The 23,631-nt window shown below is 41.3% G+C and overlaps 1 protein-coding gene across 2 annotated transcripts in view; it reads right to left on the minus strand.

Annotated features, from left to right (window-relative positions):
* ASCC3 (activating signal cointegrator 1 complex subunit 3) overlaps positions 1–12,456 on the minus strand; it is a 289,617-nt gene extending 277,161 nt beyond the window's left edge. The window contains exon 1 of one of the 2 annotated variants that reach the window (XM_075498453.1): positions 12,301–12,456. The gene's annotated coding sequence lies outside the window, so the exon portion shown is untranslated. Of the gene's footprint in view, positions 1–12,296 lie in introns of both variants that reach the window. The other variant, XM_075498452.1, reaches the window with a different exon arrangement.
* Positions 12,457–23,631: the final 11,175 nt, after the last annotated feature.

Genomic DNA, 23,631 nt, shown 5'->3' on the forward strand with positions numbered 1-23,631 from the left:
GAATATGTTTAATGTTTCTCCTCTCCAACGCTCCCTCCCTTCCATCTCCACTCTTACAACACTAAAATATTCGGTCCTATAAATATGCCTTGGGATAGTCTGGAGCATTTGACCACTTCATACTGAGGGCTGAGGAGTGTCTTTTTGCCACTGCTTCTTGTGAAAACAGCATTGGTCCATGCCTGCTGGAGGAAACTATTCCCGAAAACTCAGCACTCACACCTGCCCTTGAACCTTAGGAGGCAGTGGAGGGGAACCACCTGTTTCTAATCCTGGTCCCTAAAGCATAACTGGAGATACAAACCTGACACATACTCCCAAAGTTTGCCTACCTTGCCTAGATTAATCTTAAAAAGTAATGAATGTAAAGGCTACTTTTAGCCAGGTCTAAGGTCGAGCTTGTACACAACTGGAAACAGGACTGAAAAGCAGAAACAAAGTCTTCAGCTCCATTACAGAATAAATTTGACAAATAGTTTGTTAGAAGGTCTACTATTCTCATCTTGATCCCCAACACGCATCCCAGTCATGTTACCAGGGAATCTGTACAGGAAAATTTGCATTCTGAATACTGCCCCCAAGAACTCCATGGACCCATACCTATGTAATTTAATATGAGAGTACCTCACCTGTCTACTGTGGTTACGTATACAACACACACATAAGCAGACACTACTATGCTTATAGACAGGGAAGTACCACAGAAAGCCTAGAGCCCATTTCCTTCGGGGCATTTAGGCACGTGCACTGACATTTTTCTCTCCAAAACCAGCTGTGATTTTGAATAGAAAACCAACAATGTGAAAACATTTCTGAAGACCCATGCCTGTGTCATGGTTTAATTCCAGCCAGCAACTGAGCACCACACAGCTGCTCACTCACTCCCCCACCCCGGTGGGATGGGGGAGAGAATTGGAAGAATAAAAGTGAAAAAAACCTCATGGGTTGAGATAAGAACAGTTTAACAATTGAAATAAAATAAAATAATAATAATAAAAGAATATACAAAGCAAGTGATGCATGATGCAATTGCTCACCACCAGCCAACCGATGCCCAGCCAGCCCCCGAGCAGCAGCCCCCCAGCCAGCTTTCTCCTGGTTTATACACTGAGCATGACACCATATGGTATGGAATAGCCCTTGGGCCAGCTGGGGTCAGCTGTCCTGGCTGTGCCCCCTCCCAGCTTCTTGTGCATCTCCAGCCGTCTCAGTCAGTAGAGCATGAGAAGCTGAAAAGTCCTTGATTTAGTGTAAGTGCTACTTAGCAACAACTAAAACATCAGTGTGTTATCAACATTATTCTCATACTAAATTCAAAATACAGCACTATACCAGCTACTAAGAAGAAAATTAACTATCCTAGCCAAAACCAGGACAGCCTGAATCATGCAGGAAGATTCAAGCTTCCCTTATGGCAGGCACCTGGGTGGGATTTAGTCTGTAAGCACAGTGTCTAGTGGCATTTGAGACCCTTTCTAATATCAAAGATATTTGCATGGACCAGTAGATTTGACACAGGTCCTATGAAATGTCCACATCTTCTGAAACAGTAGCTGGATACAAGGCATAATTCTGTGAGGTTTTTAAATTGGCAACAGGTGTGTGTTCAAGCATTTGAATCACTTCCCAGATTTACAGACAACTAAACAAATGCCTCAAATACTGTATTATCTCCCAGTTCTAAATAACTGGATGCTTATTATCCACTCAATACCATTATTATCCTTCATAATTAACTCTGATTTCCTTCAAAATATGGTTTCAATAGGCCTCAAGGTTGGAACTGAATCATTCTGAACCTGAAGCACCTCCCCCAAATGCTTTTGAAGGAAGCACAAACCATCCCTTTTGAGAAAAACATAACTTATTTTAGCATTTAAGAAGGATCTCAAATGCAATAAAACAAAAGACTAAGCTGGGTACACTAATCCTTAAGACCCTGCCTGTACACTATTACTCAAGTCACAAAGGAGAGGTTGTACGAGTATGATTGCTCTCTTACTTCCCATTAACCCGTTTGATAAGATTCCTATGGGAATCTTATAGAATCCTAAGAATTCTATGGGAAATAACTTTGGGAAAGTTTTTGAAAGAGGATAGAGCTAAAATAAAAAATTATTATGGTAAAGTCTAGAAAATAGTTTTTAAGAGGCATATAACCATCCATTATATATCAGTTGCCATTATTTTTAAGACTACTGCATTCATAAGAGACAATAAACAGGACATCTAATGTAAGCATCCCTGAAGCACAAAGCCTCCTCCCAGACCTAGGGACTGCATGGCCACACAGCTAATGCACCCCTGTACTAGCATGGGAGGCAGTACCAGTAGCCTTAGGAACCCAAAGCAGCAAACACTCTATAATGTCTCTAGTCAACCACATTGTTGCATACATATGTACGGTATCGCAAGTGATTTTTACAAACTGATCTGAAAGAAAAGAAAATGAAGTCTTCTGTGTACGTGGACAAGTCCAGCTATATCACTGGTGAAACTCGTACAGACTTGGAAAATATATCTCTGAGGTTCATTTGACAATAGCCAAGTTAACCATGGGAGAATGTCTTTTTGAAGTTGTAATACTGACTGGATGAGTTGCATTGCTATTAGCACTACCAAAATCAGAATCAAGGGTTCATAAACTGGTTAAATAACACTGTCTCTGGTACTTTATGACATTACTATTTCATACTCTGCTGAATTCATCATCAAAAACTATGTCCAAGAATTGCACTGACTTGGAAGTAAAATGGCAGATGTCATCAGTGTCATCAGAAGCGGATCACAAAATTCATGCTTTATTCAGCATGGTGTAAAATGACCTCTTTTCTTCACAGAAAAGTCACTGGCAATGTTCATGTCACCTGGCAAGACACGATGTCAGTTCTGAATTAACTGCCTTACTAAACATCCAAAGTCCTTCTCGAGGACTTTGTTATTAGTTAGTTATGGTTAATACAATCATTGCATCTAGCAGATGACGCACAGTAGACGTTTAAGCACAGTACAACCTATGCCAAGATTCACATTTAATCTTAAAGAACAATTGTTCTACGAAAGCACTGAAGCAGGATTTCTCATTTAGAGAAAATATTAAATATTTTTTTGTGTTCAGCAATTTCATCAATAAAACTGGTAATAATACAGGTAATGCTGGCAATCTGAAACAAAAAATCTGCAAGTACTTAAAAACAAGCTATAGAATTATTTTTCAGAACAGAAATATGCAGAGTTTTAGACCACTTAAGAAAGAAGCGGTAGATTCTACAGTGCTTCTAGTAACATGCAAGAAAACTAATTTAATTATCATGTACTAAAAATATGGAACTGCCCTTTGAAAGAAACAAGAGTTCTGGCCAACTTTGGCTATCACTAAATGAAAAGTTGCCCAAACTATCAGCTATAAATAAGCTCATCCTATTTCCAGCAACTTTTGTGAGAGTCAGAATTTTTATCAATGGTCACAATAAATAATACAGAAATATCTAGAAAATGACCCATTACATAGAAATAAGAATAACAAGTTGTGATTGTCCACACAAATGCATCAATTTCATTACAATAATGCACATGTATTGTGTAATTTGAAGTGTTTGCTATATTTAGCAACATTTGGGTTTATTGCATTGATTTAATTTTCATATTAATGTTTGTAATTGTCATGGTTTAACACCAGTCAGCAACTAAGCACCACGCAGCTGCTTGCTCACCCTTCCCCCCCTGGTGGGATGAGGGAGAGAATCAGAAAAAAACCAAAACCCATTGGCTGAGTAAAGACAGTTTAATAGGACACCAAAGGAAGAGAAAATAATAATAATAATAATAATAAAAAAAATGTACAAAACAAGTGATGCACAATGCAATTGCTCACCACCCACTGACCGATGCTCAGCCCGACCCCGAGCAGCAATCGCTGCTCCCCAGCCAACTCCCCCCAGTTTATATAGTGAGCATGCCGTCCATCATATGGTATGGAGTAGCCCTTTGGCCAGTTGGGGTCAGCTGTCCTGGCTGTGCCCCCTCCCAGCTTCTTGTGCACCTGGCAGAGCATGGGAAGCTGAAAAGTCCTTGACCAGTGTAAGCACCGCTTAGCAACAACTAAACTATCGGTGTGTTATCAACATTATTCTCATACTAAATCCAAAACACAGCACTATACCAGCTACTAGGAAGAAAGTTAACTCTATCCCAGCCAAAAGCAGGACAGTAATATCTTGTAAAAAATGTCCTTACCCTTTTTCTACCATTCAGTACCTCGTTTGAAACCTGTCATAGCTTTTGAGTAGGGAAGGAGTCAGAAAGTCATGACAAGAGTTTGAGGAAAACTCTCTAGTTAGTAACATCTGAGAACACTCAAGACAATTCAGATTATTTAAGTAGGACAAGCCTTCTCACTAACATCAATGAAAGCTCTCATCAGGACATTACGATCACGTGCACACTCCATTGCAAAGATATAGTAAATATCTTCCCAATAATACATAGCAATTGGGAGCTGAAAGTTGTGCATTTTATCCAAAATTCATCTCTCTAAAAGGCGTTTTAATTCTGAACATACTAAGATGATGCTAATAAAGTGTCACAGATAAGCATCCCCTAAATATTAGTTACTAGGCTGCTGCATTTAAGTCCTGTATCAATACATTAAATACATATATTTAAACTTTGCTAAGTTTGAGTAGATTTCAGCACTATGCTATTCATCAGTCTTTCTAACATTACTCCTAAAAGTCTCCATCAGCTTTTCTTACCATTGCGGTTGTACCAAACTGTCAAAGACACCCAGTCCCCAGTAACTCCTGATTTTCTGAGAAACATCATGATTTAAGAATACACACAACTTCATGCTCTTTAACAAAACTTTCTAGGAACACAAAATAACCAAGATAACTTTTCCCAAATCCCCAAACTGTAAGGCACACACAAAACATACAGATCTACACAATGCAAAACAGACAAATTCTACCAATTTTGTTTTCTGACCACACTTTGGCATGTTGAGGGGGTATCAATTACTGGACAGCTTATTCCTGCTTTCTGCATAAACCAGCTAACAAGAAATCCTGACCTGCCTTCTCTTTCAAAGTGACTTCTAGCTAGTCTTCTAAGTCAGATGACTTACCGATCGTCTCTGCCGATTACCAATGTCTTCCCTAAGACTACGCTACCTCTCAGTCTTTCTAACATTCCTCCTAAAAGTCTCTGTCAGCTGATTTAAATACTTTTCCAAAGGTATGTCCAAATGAATGAACCCCTCACGGTCTAGCAGCCCTCTCTTATTGGATCCACGTCGCAGCACACTGAAGGTTCAGTCCAGCTCAGGGGTTAAAAAAGTGAAGTTTGTTTGCTTTTCTGATAGATAACCGAGGTGCATTCAAAACAGAGCTCACTGTTTGACGTAACAGGGTCAAATACTGAAGTGCAGGGAAGATGCATACAGATTCCCAAAAATCAACCTATCAAGACATTCTTTTCCAGTTGAGGAAGAGCTGAAAGCACAGTCCAAACCATCCCGGCCTTCCAGGTACCTTTGTGGGTGCCCCCCTCTTCAGACCTTCCTCCTACTACCTGGAGGCAATATTGCCTCCTCCCCTGCAAAGAGAGCTGTAAAGAAACCCAAGGTTGTAACAGACATACCAGAAGCTGTGCCAAGGCAGACAACTGTCCACTTTTGATTTGGCTTAAATGTAAATTATTCTAATACGTTATTTAACATTGGTAGGATGTAGGGGGAAAAAATGGCCAAAATTTCAGCTTAAAAATTTATGGGGAAAAAAAAAAAGGCAGGGAGCACCTTTTTAAGTATACCCCTATAGCCTGAAAACATGCATACTTCCTTTTAAGGTAGCCCTTCTACCAAGAAAAAAAAGTTAATTGAAAATACATTTAAACAACACAACTATTGAATAGACACATAGTCCCATAAAGTAATATTACTAGAGACAGAGTCCCTTGTCTTCTCTTCAGAGCTCACATGCCACACAGGCACTTCAAAGAGCACATCAGCTATTTGATGACCAGAAAATAACAGCTTCCTAATTGATAATTTATTATTATTACAGTTTAGAATTAGAACTTAAAAAAAAAAGAAAGTGGTGCTCCATTCCTGTAATATTACAATGCCTGCAAACTAGAATCAAAATTAACAGCTGCTGCCCACCCTTCCTGGGCTGACTGCCTATAGTGTTGGCAATACATGCAAGAGGATACTTTGAGAAAGACACTTGTATGGTTTCCTACAGTGAGGAAACCCCTAACCATCTTTTCACAAAGCTTGTAAACATCACAAATGCATGCTTATTCCATGAGAAAATGGGGAGGAGAACAAAAATTGAGGCACAATGTTACTATTCTTGGCTGATATAACGAAAAAATAGCCCCATTATGTCTCTAGTAATCTGACGATGTTAAAGCAGGATTTTTTCCAGTCGTGCAATCTTTTAAATGGTTACATTTCTAGAAATGTAGTCATATTCCGTTAGAATGTATGTAAAATTTCTTAAAATGTATTTTAGAAAAATTGTACTGTAAGCTAAGAAATACGCACACATTAGTCACGATTCTCCTATTTCACAATTAAAAGCTTTTGAACAAGTATCATGAGTATTTAGCACAGCAGATATACAAACTGGTCAGATTTATAGAATCAACTTTTAAAGACTGCCCATAAACAAAAATGCCACACTAACAAGAAAATTATGTAACAAAGCATTTTATTTATACTCATGCTTCAGAGGCAACACAGTTCTATACCATATGATGTCATGCTCAGCAATAAAAATTCAGGGAAGGGAGAAGCAAGGGTGGGAACGGACATCCATGCTTACGGTGTTTGTCTTCCCAAACAATTTATATGTCTCCTATTTTCTCTCCATCTCGCAGCAGAAGGGAGTGAGTGAGAGGCTGGGTGGGCATTTGGCTGCTGGCTGGGTTCAACTCACCACAAATAATACATTTCTTGAAAGAAATGGAAGAGAGGACTTTCAGAGATCCTCTTTACTCTTCCCTAATCTTTCAAGGAGAGGACAGATTGTCCCCCCTAGAGCAGCAGCTAAGAATAATGCCTTCACATTTCTTGAACAAATTAATCAGAATCCAGTTTCCCAATACAGACTCACTAAGCAATTCAGTTCAGCAGTCTTCACCAGTTTCAAAGAAAGGAGTGATTGATACAGGTATAAATGTTTCTGTCTCAGAAATATTTGAATGCATGCAAGTAAGTCACTACTGTACAAACTCATCTACTTATTCTCACAACTTCCTCAGAATCTGATTTACAACTGGAAAATTGAAATTTACTCCACAAATCACCTGATAAATGCTTCAATCACCAACCCATCATTCCATGATCATCTATTCTTACTGTATGACCAGCTTATGATTAAGATTCAGGCCTGTAATATCAGATTCAGTTTATTTTTCAGACCAAACTTCCAACATGCCTTCGGGCAAGCAAGAGTAACAGATGGCTCAGAGTAAATACATGCCATAGAACAAATGATTGGAAAGTCTAGGGAGGTGTATAATCCATATCCCTAAGCTACGATACTAAATTCAGTGTACAACAAAAGGGGAGAGCTAGCAACTTCTCTCTCCCTAAAATATCAGTTAGGTAAAACATTCTCCACCTTCCTGTTAAAGATATTCTTCTCTAGCATCAACAAGATTTAACAAGCCAGAAAAAGAACATGAGTTTTAATTTGCATCTCAGAGAGATGCGCTCAGCTAGAGGCCGTCCACCAAACTCTAGTCCACGCATTAATGTACAGAATAAAACACAGAAAACACCAACTGCCCTTTCAGCAAGGACAAACTGGTAAATGCCCAAGCAGTCCAGCATAGCCACTGTAGCCTAATTAAGTCTTTCTTGGTTTCTCCCTAGCCTAATAGATTTTTAATAAACTATACAAAGTTGTGTACAACTTCAAGAGGAATATTCTATACCAAGTGACTAGAATAACCTCAAGGAACACAGGGCATAAGGATCTTTCACACCACTGGTTAATTCAGTGAGCACTGTTACCACAGAACCAGAGCGCACTGCTACTTCTTCCTTCAATCACGTTTTTAGGTGTCTGCGCAAAGCGTTGGGGTGGATTGACCCTCGCCAGCAGCCAAGCAGCCACACAGCTGCTTGCTCACCCCCCACCACAGGGGGACAGGGGAGAAAACAGGAAAAGCAAAAGTAAGAAAACTTACAGGTTGAGATATAGATAGTTTAATAGAGGAAGGAAAGGAAAAAAACCCACAAGCAAAGGAAAGGAAATCGCTCACCACATCCCACAGGTTGACCGATGCCCCACCAATCTCCAAACAACAGACATCTTGGAAGCAAAAAAAACCCCTTTCTTCTTCCTCTACCTCAGTTTTTATTTCTGAGCATAACAACACACAGTATGGAATATCCCTTTGGCCAATTCAGGTTGGCTGTCCCAGCTGTGTCCCCACCCAATCTCTTGCCCACCCCCAGTCTGCTCACTGGGCAGGCAGGGTGGGAAAAGAAAGCCTTGCTGCTATGCAAGCACTGCTCAGCAACAGCCAAAACACTGGTGTGTTATCAACATTGTTTTAGCCACAAATCTAAAGCACTATGGCTATGATTGAAGTTAACTCCTAAACCCGGTACAAGAATGTACTCGCATTGCTTTGTGCAGAGGCAATCAAATTCCTCAGAGAGAGATGAGCATAAAGAATGCCCAGACTGTAGATCCCCATAGGGATTGTGCTTGCAATAAACATGAAATTGCTCATTTCTGTGATGTGATGAGGTGTTTAAAAAGCAAGAATGGGTAAATACAGAATGACTGACTATTGCTCATAATGTAACAATAAGGAGGCACATGATAAAACTGAGTATTAAGGTGAAAACAACACCAAATGGAATGCCTTTCCTATGTAGAACATAATTAAATCTGGGAATTCATTGCCACAAGATGCCAAAAAGACTAGAAGTTCAAGCATGCTCAAAAAAGAATTAGATTAATTAATGGAAGTCAGATACCTTGGTAGTTACTGAACTCAGCAGCTTAGAGGCAGGTCATCAGTTATTTAAATCACTGACTACTGAAAGGTAATACGAAAGCAAAGGCATCACGGTATTTTTTTTCCAATTTTTTTTTCCAGTACGTCGCCTAAGCAGCTGCTACTGGCCACTACAGGAGAGAGACACTAGACAAGCATTTTGTTTGAAAACACAGCTACAGAGTGAGATAACAGAGATTCTGAGGATTACAATTTGGGATTTAGGAGCCTAATGTCTCTAAATTTGTTTGTAGGCCCAACCCTTGTTTCCTTCTCTTCTCAGTTCAGAGATCAGCTATGATATTTCTAACAAATTACCTAATCTGTAATTATAGGTAATTATAGGTAATTTGTTAAACTGCTTTTAATTAGACAAGTTTGTCCAAACTAGAGAGTAGACTTTTTTCTTCTTTCTCCAAACATTAAAGCATAATTCAGTTTAAAAAAATGCATAGGCTGGAAAGTGCTCAACACCAACGTCAACAATTGTTACTAAAAACAATTCACCAGGAAAACATTAAGCTGTTATTTGGAGTACCGAGGACTTCCAGCAAATTTTGTCGGGGGAAAAAGAAACCTGTTCAGTACTCAAAACACTAATATGAGCTAGAATTAATCACACATTTAACAGCTTCCAAACAAACTTTACAACTATCCAGTAAAAGGCAACATGTGTCTTTCCTTCCCCCAACCACCTCCCCCCCCCCAACAGCAGGAAGTCTCCTATTACTATGTAAGAGAAGAGGAATGAAACACGCAGGAAGAACATGGACCAGCCTGAGCTCAGTATTTATAAAGGATAACTTTTTTTCAGAGAAAGTGTTGTAGTTTAACAAGAACCTGCAGAAATACACACTGGTACTTTACAAGGGACAAATTTTCTATTAACTCTGTAAAAAAAGATTTTTCAACTCTAAATGTTCTTCCTGACAATAGAATTAAGACTACACTTACTAAATCTGTAAATGATACTGAGATGCAAGGGACTGCAACTATTTTAGGGGCGAAATTACAATTTACAATTATCTTGAAAGAACCATATCCAACATGGATAGTAACATGTATTACACTAAACCAAGAATAAGAAACTGCAAAAACAGAGGATGCCAAGAAACAACACATTAGTTGCAGTTTTGCAGAAACACATCTACAGGCTACAGCAAGTGACAATCATCATGTCATTTGTCCTGCTGGAAACATGGAAAGACATGGAAAGACAGGAAACATTAATATTTGAAGACAAGAGTGAGGCCTTAAAATATACCAAGCTGTCCTTCCACTAGTCACTATTAAAAGACTCCATTAGAGTACTGTTTTCCTTGTTGCACACCCTGTCTCTAGAAAGACACATACCAGTTTAGAAGGATGCAGTGGAGGGTAACAAAAATGACCAGCAATGTAGAAGACATTACCTACTAGGAAAGATACAACAAACTCAGGTTAGATAGGTTATTGGGAGGGGAAACACGTTGATATACTTCAAATACATACATGCCAGCTGCAGAAAGGAAGGAACAAGAAAACAAAAGGGTGAAAAAGAGCAGTGTCTGCTCCTCTTAATTTTAAAAACAGCCTACCTAAGTTACCACTTCAGGTTTAGCTTTAAAGAAAGCTCCATAAACACAGAACTGACAGAACAAAATATTGTCATTTGACAATTTCTTACCTTCTCTGATTCAGGGGAACTAGTGATCTCACCTCTTCCAAAGGCCAAGCTAGCTTTTAGACAAAACTGAGCAGGTCTAACATTTAAACTAACTTACACAATGCATAAAGGCCCTAGTTAGGAGTTGGTCAGTGATCCCATATAAATGGGAAGAGAGGTCCTCCAAATATTTACACACCTAATTCCAGGATGATGCAAGTTTACTCTGTCACGGCCAGAAGCAAGTCAGATCCAAAGGAAATTATTTCATTACGGTGTCTGCTGAAAAGCAGCGTGTGTGTTTACTTAGGCTCAGCACCCCACTAATATAATTAATGTGGTCTTCAGATAAAAGCCAGCTTGCACCTCAACTGATGGTTGGTTTGGTTTTCTTCCTCCTAAAAATTTATCTCTGCAACCTAGCATGTGGACATACATAACGCTTGTTGCATCTTCTCTAGAATTTCTAATACTTTTTTCTACTCATTAACTAGACTCAAGTCAAGTCTATCCTCAAGAAAATAACTAAGCTTGACTATTAGCTCTTCTCTGCAAAAGTGAAGATTATCAGTTCCATTTCAACAGTACTATTTCACAGTCAATTCTTTAAAAAGCCTGAAGGTTGAAAAGGGTCTACACAAATGTTAGTATACTAAAAACAACAAAATCTAAATTCAGAACTCATAAAAGCTTTTACATAAATGTATTATTTGAATTCCAACACCATACACTCTCCTGAAGCACCTGAAGGGTAAGCCTTAGGACACCAGAGATCATCAAGGATTTTACAAGCAAAGCTGTCAGTTTACCACTACCAACGAAAATGAACCAAGTAGTACTCAAAAGGGAAAAAACACTCTACGTGATCACGTGCTGGTTTTTCATTCTTCGTTTCCACTCCTCTACATTTATTAATACCAGTACTAAGTACTGAAAGTATTCAGGCCCGTTCAACACCTGTGCCGTTTCCCATCTGACAACACGCCCGTTATCCCTGTTTCAATAACCACACTGAGGCCAAGACCAGAAACAGAACGCGAGGAGAACGGGATTCGGCCTTTATTAGTGATCTTGTACCACCCGCCGCGGTGCGCGCTGGGGCTCGGACACACGCATGCAGACAGCAGGCCCCGGCCCCGCTGCCGGCCCAGGGCACCCTGCCCGCCCGCCGCGGCTGGCCCCGCCGCCGGGCCCCCGCCGGGAGGCGGGCCGGGAGGAGGCAAGGCCTGGCACAGGCCAGCGACCTCACTGCCCCGAAACAGCCGGGCCCCGCTGGCAGCGCGGCGCCGCCCCCCCTCCCCCAGGGGCGGCGGGCAGAGACGCACGCACCGGCGGGAGGATGCGCACCGCCGCCAGGGCAGGCCGGGCCGGGCGGTCCCACTCCTCAGCGAGGGGGCCAGACCGCGGCTCGGGGCCAGACCGCGGCTCCGCACCAGCCGCGGCGGAGAGCAACGTTCGCCCCAACTGCCGGAGCGCGGCGAGCTCCGGCCGCCACCGCGGCCGCTGCCCGCCGCCGAGGCCGCCGCCAGCAGCCCCGCGCCGCCCGCCGCCGGAGCCCGCCTCACCCCGGCCGCCCGCCCGCCTCGCGCAGCCGCCCGACCCCCGCCCGCCCGAGCCCGCCGCGCACCTGCCTTCCGGCCTGCCGGTTCCGCTGCCGCGAAGAGCCGGCGCGGCGCGACACTGCCGTAAAGTGAGCAGGCGGGGCGCGGCGAAGCGAGGCGCGGGCCGTGAGCGGCCGTACCCATCGCTGCGCTCCGGCCCGGCCCGGCCCGCTCATCCGCCTCGCCGGGCTTTCCACCGTCCGCGCCCAGGACGTGTCTCTGCCCCCCGCCCTCCTCCTTGCCCCTCTGCGCCGGGAAAGCCGGCGCCGCGCACAGGCCCACCCCGTCTACGGGCCGCGCCGTCCACTGCCTTTTCTGTGTAGAAAAAAGCGTCTCCCCGAGGTACTGCGGCTGCTGTGCCGCCAGCTGCGGCCGCCCGCCCCAGTTGTTCCCTGCGTGATCACATACACCGTAGGGGCAGCTCCCGGCAGCATTTTGTTCCGCGTCAGTGCCTGGGGCTTTACCCGACATGGGTTTCCGCGGCCTTCAGCCCTCCGTGCTCTTCACCGGCTCGCCCATCACCGCACAGTTACTGCTTCCCGCACCACGTCTGTACACGAGTGTGTGCCTTCCACGCTTATTTATTCAGTCTTGTGTGTTCCTAAGCAATGGGGTTTCTAATCCAAAGGCACCATAGTAAAATGGTGCTAGAGACCAAGCTGTGCAGAGAGAGGGGGAAAGAAGAATGGGCAATGTCAGATAATTTTAGGACAAAAGCAAGTTGCAAGGAAAAAAATGCACACTCGAGAGTGCTTGGGTGTATGCAAATACACCCGGACTCCAAGGGGCCTCCAACTGGATAACTGTTAGCATTCAGATTATTTATTTCTGGCTTCTGTTTTCTCAAGTGCCTTTTCTTGTGTTCTGTCTTGCGAAGCATGTAACGGCACTGTCTTCTCAGATCACTGCACTGCTTTCATCTCTGCAATTCTAGCAACTATTCTGCTCATACAAAAGAAGGCAAGCACTCATGCATGTATGTGCCCCTGTGTGTATTTGTACAGTTGGAGATGTTCAAAAACACACTCCCAAGAAAATAGTAACATACTCCATCCCTTGCTAGAAAGAAAGAAACATACACAGTTTAGAGGAATCATAAAGTGCGTATCTTGGGTTTGGTAGATAGTCATGTGGAACTGGTTATAATGTTTCTGGACCACTTATCCTTAGAGTGTTTGACTAGTCTCAACACTGGAAGTCCCAAATTTTTGCCACTTCTATTCAGTCGTCATGTTATTAAAAATCTTCATAGTGGACTAGCAAAGAGTTAAGTACTGTAGTTAAGGTCCTGTAACTTTATGCTAGATACCTCAGGATTTCAATTTTTGTAGCATAATTTTACAACCATATTCTCAAAGCAAATGTGAATGTTTTATAAATACAGTATTTTATATTTCTAATGCATGGATCTGTCAGGCAAAGTTAAATGTAATTTAAAAAGAGAGCATCTTAATGTAATTAAAAAAGAGAGCAATCCTCTTATGAATTCTTCTAATTCTGTTTTTATATTTCTGAGAACAAATTTTTAACGGAGAGTAAGGTCTAGTCATTGGCATATTGCTTTCCTTAAGGTAGGAGGAAATTCCATTACAGACTTGTGAGTCAAAGCTGTCACTTAACAAACACTACAGTTCCACCCTTCCTTCCTGACTTCTTGAAACATGTACTGCACATAAAAGCAAGTTTCCAGCCTAACTAAACCAAGACTTTTTTTCTTATCATAGAGGAGAGACTGAGGCAATACTGAGGCAATGTGTATACTTCCCTTTGTAGACAAAAACTAGTATAATTTGAATGTTTTCTAATCGATAAACAGCAATACAGGGATACTTAATAATGAAGGATATCTTTTTTTTTTTAATAGACATTCAGGATGAATTCTACAAAGCTAGGCTTTGCAAGGAATAACTTGGCTTTGCAAGGTCATGTTGCCCATGGATCTCCTAAGATTACAGGCTTTGTAGCTTTGTCTGTGTTGCACTCAATCTTGTTTATGGGCAAAAGAGAACTCGCCATATATAGGACCAAGAATTGACTTTCAGCTCAATTAATGTTTCAATAGTCTAACAGTCCAAGTTACCTCCTAGAGAAAAGTCTCTCTTTTATAATGCAGCTAAAACCTTCCTAGCATCTACCCTTTTCTTCTGTGTTATGGTCACCTTTCAAATGTTCTGCTGCATCCTGAGGGACCTATCTGTGCCTCTCAAGGAGAATGCAGGAGAGGCTTACAAGATGTCAGCATCATGAGGTCTTCCCTCAGGATAATGTTCCCATTGGGGGGTTTCTTCTTTTTGCCAGGAGGAGCACAATGTTCCTGCTTTCTTCCTCCCATCTAGTAACCTGATTGTGTTTATTTTTATATGTTTTCTTAACACAATCTGCTTCCTTCTCATTGGCTCCCTGCTTAAGTCTGAGAGTTGCCCTACAGCCTTCCCAGCCTCAGTTGACAGAAACGGCTATCATTTTGTACAAACTGACTGCCTCAGTTTGTCAGACCACTACCATGTGTGGCATTGACTGAGCTCAAGATAAAACACATCATGCCATAGTCACTTGACCAGTAGGCAACTGTTAAAGCAAGCTAAAATCAACTCAGGCTGAGACAAGCCCAGACAAATTCTGACACCCTGCACTGTCAGGTCAATACAAAGCCTGAGGTCTTCTACTAATGGAAAAAAAAAAGATCACATTTACTGGGTTATATTTGTTTTCTCATCTTGGAAAATGTTGAAACTTTACATTTTTGTAGCTCTTTTGTTTTTCTTGACATTCACTTCCCAGCAGACATTAGGAACATACCACAGGCTTACTATGACCTAGCTTTCAAAGACCTTAAATGCACAAACGGTTGTACATACTAACCTACTACTGTTCCAATTTTTAAATCATTTTTGAAGCAAGGTTTTTAACTAAGTGGCCTATGTCCTCAGTAATATTAATACTGAATGTATGTGTAAGGTGATGTTTTACAATAAAGATATTATCTGCTAGATTTTTAGTGGACCTGAAGTGCCAGACATTGCATCGAAGTAATTTTATCAAATGCAGATGACTTAACATAGACTTATTAAGTACCTCAGGAAAAAAATTCTGATTTTCTTCAGTATGTAATAATTTTTTTGGAACACATACGATGTATGAATGTGATTAAAAAATTATTCATAGAGAGGACTTTGTCTTAAAAATTTTACATTCCTGCTATACAGAAATCTATGTCTGCTCGTCTTCTGCATTTGCTTAAGAATCAGTGGAAGCACACAGGTTCTGTCCATCTCACCCTAAAATCAGATGAATCATACTGTAAGAGTGCCAGTGCTTCTCAATTATCAGTAAAGGGAGCATAAAATGACCAGCTCATGTAGATGTGTATATATTAATGTAATGTCTAGAGTTAGCTAAAGGGAGATATACAACGTGAGTACAATTTCACCCTATTTATGGACTCAGATGGACAGAAATGTAAATTATGAGATGAACTTAAGAGGAATTTGCTCCTCAGGGAAAAAAAATATTTTTCTTCTTATTTCTTCTTACATCATTTGTTTGATGCCCATGCCTTAAATCATCCTTTGTTTATTCTCTTTTGTATAGTACCAGATCTTTGGCAGTATTTCAATATTCTTTAGTATCTAAATCAGTTCACTATGTCTTGTCCTTTGTTTGACTGTTATGCCTCTTGCAGGTCCAATAAAAAGGTGTAAATAAGTCTCTCTCTGACTTTTGTATCAAATCCTTCCAGCATAGCCATGTGAGAAGTTCTAACTCAAATGTTAGAAAAAGGCTTCAGTGAAGCAGGCCCAAAATTGTAGAATCTGGGAAGCAAGAAACATATCTGATTTTCAGTTTGTGAAATACCACGCAAATTTACATGAGTGAATTCACTACTGTATTTCTCACTCTATGTGTTTCTTAACCAAGCGATATTGCATTCAGAGTTAAACAAGGGTTTTTCACATGGAGAACAATGGGTACTCGCAAGACCTGATCCCTAGTTTATGGTCCCTGTGAGTACTGCCAGCTGGTGACACTTGAATTATTATCTGCGAATGCATTGTAATTTATGAGCTATTGAATTGACTCTTGTTTCTTTTTAACAACTAAAAACTAATCCTAATATGTGAACCATGAATTTTACAGTCACTTGAAGTGTACTTCAGATTCAGAAAAGAAATGGACTAGTAATTAGAATGACCTTGTCTTTACTTTGACAACAGAAAATTTATTAAATCACCATGTTCCAAAAAATTCAACAAATTCAGCCTGTGTTGAAGTTGTAAGATGAACCTGACAGACATCCTTGACTCACTGTTGATCTCTGCTGTGATTAGAGTATCAGGCATTCAAAACTAAACTGCTCTCTGCAGATGCCACTGTTACCAACACTGGGAGAAGAATTTTAAATCAGTGTTATTATGTGAGGATAATGCAGCTTCCTCAGAAAACATCCAAAACCTCTATTGCCTATGGTTACAAAGTAATCATATTGTGCATGGCCACAACTGCAATGCTAGCAAAAGTCAGTTTGTCAGAGATGCTGTCAGTCAAATGAGCTATAATTCTTTACAGTCATCTTGTTCCATTGGCTTTTAATACTTTATTTGAAAGTTACACAGATATTGTAAGTGGTCTGTGAGTTCTTGAAACTTAATATACAGTGTATTATAAGAAAATAGTGCTGAAGAAGATATGCATAGGAAAATATGTAGCCACTGCTGCATAAAAATTCATAATTCAAATTTGTTCTTCGAGACCTGAGACTTTTTTAATGTAATGCAGGCTACATAAAGGGGATATATCATCTCCATTATTACTGGTTCTTCTGCATTGCTCTCTGACTTCAATCTATTCATATTATCTTCTACCGGATATGAATGTACCTAGGTATAACGCCCAGTTGCTCTTCTTTAACACAGTGATTTTTCAGAGCAATCTTATATTTTGTCCAGGATTTTTCACGTTAACTAAGCAGCGAGATATTTCTTCTGTGCTGGTGAATATCAGTGTAGCTAGAATGGAAAATATGTTTCTTATTAGTCTCCATTTATGACTATCTGTAATTTCTTAAATTTATTTAAAAGTGCAACAGCATTAATTGCTTCTTGTAATTTAATAGGATTCTGGAGTGGTAGTGGACAAGTTTTCTTTCAGTTGTTGAGCCTAAGTCTAAACAGTTCCAAATTTCCTAGTAATCCCCACTGCTACAATTTTTTTAAATGCTAATAGAGTTAATCATCTCATCATGAATGACTTTCCATATATAACAGTTGAATAAGGAATGCATTATTATTTTGCCTTTTTTTTCCTTTCAGAAAACTATGACCTTTTATTTGCTTTTTAAAATAAATACATCAGAATCTAATAGAAAATTTATATTATTATATCCAACAAGGAGCCTGAACTTAGAAAACATCCAAAATATTTTAAAAGATTTACCAGTATTGATTTAGAGAATGATTTTTAAAGGTTTTCTTTAGCCATAGTGTTTCTGTACCTCGGTCATGTGTCTAGTCTGATCCATGCTTGCATAATTTCAAGATGACTGTACGATGTGTCATGTTTCATGAATTTGCATTGACATATTTGCCAGCTCTGTATCAAAGGAGAATGAAAAAAGAAAGTAAAGCAAATGGAAACATCATTTCATTCTGAACATGAAACAAACAAGTAACATTTCTTTTGTGAAAATCACCATATGCAACTGTTCAAAGATAGACTAGACTACAACAGAATAGAATAGACTATTTCAGTTGGAAGGAACCTACAATGATTATCTCGTCCAACTGCCTGACCAATTCAGGGCTGACCAAAAGATAAAGCATGTTGTTGAGGGCATTGTCCAAATGCCTCTTAAACACTGACAGGCTTGGGGCATCGACCACCTCTTTAGGAAGCCTGTTCCAGTGTTTGGCCACCCTCTCTGTAAAGAAATGCTTCCTAATGTCCAGTCTAAACCTCCCCTGGTGCAGTTTTGAACTGTTCCCATGTGTCCTGTCACTGGATACCAGGGAGAAGAGACCAGCACCTCCCTCTCCACTTCCCCTCCTCAGGAAGCTGTAGAGAGCAATGAGGTCACCCCTCAGCCTCCTTTTCTCCAAACCAGACAAACCCAAAGTCCTTAGCTGCTCCTCATAGGACATTCCTTCCAGCCCTGTCACCAGCTTTGTTGCCCTCCTCTGGATGCATTCAAGAACATTCACATCCTTCTTAAGTTGTGGGGCCCCAAAGTGTACACAGTATTCAAGGTGAGGCCACACCAATTCTGCATACAGCGGGATCATCACCTCTTTGACCGGCTGGTTATGCTGTGTTTGATGCACCCCAGAAGCAGTTTGCCCTCTTGGCTGCCAGGGCACCCTGCTGACTCCTATTGAGCCTGCTGCCGACCAGCACCCCCAGATCCCTTTCTGCAGGGCTGCTCTCCAGCCACTCCTCTCCCAGTTTATACTTATATTAATGGATAGAGTAAAACTTTGTAAGAAAATGACAATTGATGTTTGAAGCAGCCAAGCTGTTGCCAGGTTTTAGTCTTGATGAGAGATATTCACAGGTTTGAGAACTCTTAACTTACCTAAGTGTTGATACGACAGTATCTTGCCAGAGAGAGATGATCTGTTGGATAATGTTTTGGGTAAACAGTCATGAAGTATAGAACTATTAAAAGCAGTTAAGCCCAGGCAGAAGGCTAGAATCCTGTGTTTCATAATTTGTTAATTTATTTTTTTAAAATTATTTATAATGTAAGAACTATGTGTGTGGTCAGGAATGCGACCTGCTCAGAAATACAAACCAGAAATAAATTATGTTGCTCTGAGGTATATATATGGTGTCCTATTTCTTGTTTTTTTCTCATTCTCTTGTTAGTGTTTTTGAAAGACTGTACATTAAAATAATTCTTTTATATATATAATTTCAGTGTGATGCTGAAGTGAACTGAGCTGAAATGTTGAATCATCATGGTCAACAGGCTGCACTTCACACCCATTTAGGCTGATATTGATTGCTAATACTGTAGAGCCAGGTTTGGAACCTGGTGGGCAGACCTTAACTGTCATCTTGTGTTTTCTTTGATCCTTCTTCATATTTCTATATGCCCTGGTGGCACATAACAAAAAATGATAAAACTGGTTCTCCATCTCAAGTATACTACTGCAATGATTCATACTATTTGTATTTCCTTTAATAAGTTTGTCAAAGAAGAGCAGCTGAAGAAAGTAGTTTGTTGAAGAAGGTATCAATACCTTATCTCTAAATACTGGATAATGCTGAAGAAAGGGAAATGTAATTGATTCACATGGGTTTTGGAAAAAAATTGCTGGAAAAAGCAACATCATTACAGCCTCCCCTTATATCAATGACACTTCTTAGTTTCAAACCAAGAATGCTGAGATCTAGTCTTCAGTATTATTTATCTCAGAATATAAGCACTCTATGTTTCCAATTTGATGCATTCCTCAAAAGCAAGGTGGTTGTATTGTAGTTTATGTGGTCTGAAGGTGATACTTACTTAGACCAGATGATATTCATCTAGAGTCACTTCAGAATACCAGCAAAATTTTCACAAGAAAGAAAGAAAAGGTTGCTGTTCTGGCCAGACACAGAGAGAAAAATCCTTTTCTGATTTTAACTGATAACTGATACTTTAAAGCAAGATTTGAGTGATCAAATGGCACGAAGAACAACAGTATTCTCGCTAGATTCTGAAACTGGGACATAGTCAGAATTCACTCAGTCAGCCACAGTTGCAAATGTGATCTCAACTCCGTTTTCTGCTTGCTTCTTCCAAGTCCCACAGGCTCGCAGCAGGATACTGGATATCCCTGTGAGCTCTGCTGAAAGTGGAACATCCTTTTCAATGCCAGGTGCTGGGTTCTTGTCAGTTATGCTGCTAGATGTTTGCCACTCTGGCTCATGTCACTGAGCGTAGCGCTGTAAAAAAAAGAGGTTAGATTTTGATCATGGGGTTTGTTTCAGAAATGAGTATGTGAAAGGGGTTGGTAGCTGCAAGAAACTGGCAAGGGTCTGCTGTAGCTTAATGGCTCACTGTTTGCACAAACTGCTGACATGTGTGTGTGTATATGTATATCTAGGCAAAGAGAGAAAAAGAAACTCTCGGGATTTTATACAAGTTTTTATTTAAAAACTAATTTTGGGTTATATCCAGATTATTGTGGTGTATTTTTTTATATTAGGAGGTTTCTCAGAGGCCTATGAAGCATCTAAAGAAACCCAAAATGTTGTTATTGAAAGCTCTGCTGACACAAGATGGGATAGTGCTATAGGGATTCATGTCACATATACTGCAGGGGAGGAGGAGGCCGTTCCTACCAGCAGCAAAGCAGAAGCACCAGAGACATGACAGAGTAATTTCTAGCTAGGACTTTTTAAGTCCTGCTTAGTCACTAACTTGGAGAATTACTTCAGGCAAATAATTTCAAAAGCTATTAAAAAAAAAAAAGAGAATATTCCAACGTATCTAGTCAGACCCAGACGTCAACGTTTACCCTGTTTGGAAAGGGAATTGTCAATGAAAAGGAAAAACAAAGTGAAGTTGGGAGATGCTTAGAAGAGTGTGTCCTGGTTTCGGCAGGGATAGAGTTAATTTTCTTCCTAGTAGCTGGTATAGTGCTGTGTTTTGGATTTAGGATGAGAATAATGTGATAACACACTGATGTTTTAGTTGTTGCTAAGCGGTGCTTACACTGGTCAAGGACTTTTCAGCTTCCCATGCTCTGCCAGGTGCACAAGAAGCTGGGAGGGGGCACAGCCAGGACAGCTGACCCCAACTGGCCAAAGGGCTATTCCATACCATATGATGGCATGCTCAGTATAGAAACTGGGGGGAGTTGGCTGGGGAGCAGCGATCGCTGCTCGGGGATGGGCTGGGCATCGGTCAGTGGGTGGTGAGCAACTGCATTGTGCATCACTTGTTTTGTACATTCTTTTATAATTATTATTTTCTCTTCCTTTGGTGTCCTATTAAACTGTCTTTATCTCAGCCCACAGGTTTTACTTTTTTTTTTTCTGATTCTCTCCCCCATCCCACCAAGGGGGGAAGGGTGAGCAGGCAGCTGTGTGGTGCTTAGTTGCTGACTGGGATTAAACCACGACAGAGTGCTGCCTGAGGACACTAAAGGACAGAGCTGTCCCAGTACGAGATGAGTAATATCTTGTGCTTTGTAAATTGTTGAAGCTGGTGTGCTCACTTCTGACTTAGGACGGTTGGCATAAACTAATCAATAAATACAGTTTTGAATAGTAAGTCTTTTGTCATGGACACCACAGTTTTTCACCTATTTATTCAGGGGAATTGTATTACCCGAAAGACTTTTTTAAGTACTTCTATTGAAAAAGATGTTGAGATGCTCCTGCTGAGACTATTTCTTTGTACCTCATGAAGGACTCGTAAGGATTGTCCAGGTGTCCTTTGTCCTTTAACACACATAATAAGCATGATTGTCCTTTTGATGTGATCGTCATGCCCCTTCTCCCTTTTGAAGGCTATTCGGGGAACCAATTACTTGTATTGGAGACAATTGTCGTGTGAACTGAACAGAATGCCCCTTTGACAGAGTGGTCTTATTTAAAATGTTAATACTTAGTTTGACTGGAGGGATATGGTGCTTTTTTTGTCATATGGCTCACATGTTTCTGTTAGGTTATGTGGTAAAAAGCTTGTCTGCATACACAGAAGGGAGCACAGAGAGACAGCGGCCGGCAAGGGTACCTGAATTACAGACTTGGAGGACACCCTGACCAGGCCCCTGCCAGGGCATCCCAGGAGAGCCTCATCCATGGGTGAGGGTGACACCCATCAAGATGAGTCTCCAGAGCACCCTTCAGATGGAGGGGGTCACTGCATAGGGGTATGGGACATGTTATGGGGTGCAGGGGAAACAGCATTTTGGGATTGCACGAGACTTACAATGGGATGTTTAGGGAAGGAAAGAAGGCAGGGAAGGAAATGAACCTAAGTGATTTGGGGAGGAGCTATCATGGGAAAATAGAAGGATAAGGGGATCGAAGGGGCCAGTTGCAGGTAAGCAGAGTTGGTACGCTTATCTGGCCATGCCCTGTGCCTGATCAGTGCAGTCTGTCCTATCTTCTTATCAAAGTCCATTTTCTAACCCTTTTCCTGGGTGAGGGGCTCTCTGTTCTGTGCGGTTGTATGAGGGTCTAAGTGCCAGCCACTGGAGTCGGAGGGCCCGTGTGGTCTGTGGTGCCAGCAGCCGGAGCGAGCACGGGTGTGCGAGTGAGTGTGTGAGCACTAGTGAAGGGCAAGCAGGGCTAGCCAGTGGGCAGGTGCAATGGCCGAGGAGCCACGTGTGCCTCTAAGGGTGAGACCAAGGAGAAGCTGGGTACAGGGTACCAGGGGAGTCCCACCCATCTCTCAGTGTGTGTGTGGGGGGGGTGAGGGGGTGTATCTGTGAGTGAGGTACCAGGAACCGGGGTGGGACTGTGGCCTTATGGGCTCAGATGTCCAGGTGCCAGCAACTGGGGAGACTGGATCTAGGGGCAGCTACTGGGCAGACTGAGTGTCTGAGCCCAGCTGCTGGAGGGACCCGTGTTGTATATACATATATATACATTTGACACTAAGAGATCTTCATCCTGCTCAGCCAGAAAAGGGAACAGGATGAGGCTATTGATGCTGTGTGAGTGCTCTCTGTGCCTGTCTGTATCGATCTGTGTGGCCAGCCACGTATATATGTATATATGCGGTGTATATGTGTGCTCTGTGTGCATGTGCCACGGTACTAGGAATATATTCTCAGCCTTGCTGCTGGTTGGACCGGGGGGCATGGAACTGCAGCAGCCTCACCTCTGTTAGGCTACTGGATTCACTGTGCACCCCGTCCCCACCTCATTCTTATTCATCATTTATTCTGTCGTCTGATTAAACGGTTTTTATATTTTAATCACAGAACAATGAGTGATCACAGATCATGCTGGTGACAAAGCTGCTTCAGGGACTGTGATGCCAAATTTACATTTTGCACTCTGCCATAGGGGCACTGTATGATACATTACTTAGGTGAAAATTACATGGGTAAAAAGAATTGAAAACATGCCCTATAAATTACTAAGAATTCTGTTTACTACTTTCTATGCCTAACGAGCTATACTTTCAGTCTTACCAGCTTCTACTGTTATCACATCAAGCTTTACAAACTAACTAAGGTTAGTTTGGGTAAGGCAGGGTAGACCTAGAAGGCTGTCCATTAATTTCTTACATTTGACTACCATTTCCTTTAAACTGTGTGGTCTGTCTGCTGGAAATCTGTAATAATAGTCTGACCCTGTCAGGTTCTAGCTAGTACCATGCCATAAACATTTATCAGCCAAAGATCAGCCAGGTGGTAT

This window comes from Mycteria americana, chromosome 3, assembly GCF_035582795.1.
Source record: "Mycteria americana isolate JAX WOST 10 ecotype Jacksonville Zoo and Gardens chromosome 3, USCA_MyAme_1.0, whole genome shotgun sequence".
Taxonomy (NCBI): Eukaryota; Metazoa; Chordata; class Aves; order Ciconiiformes; family Ciconiidae; genus Mycteria; species Mycteria americana.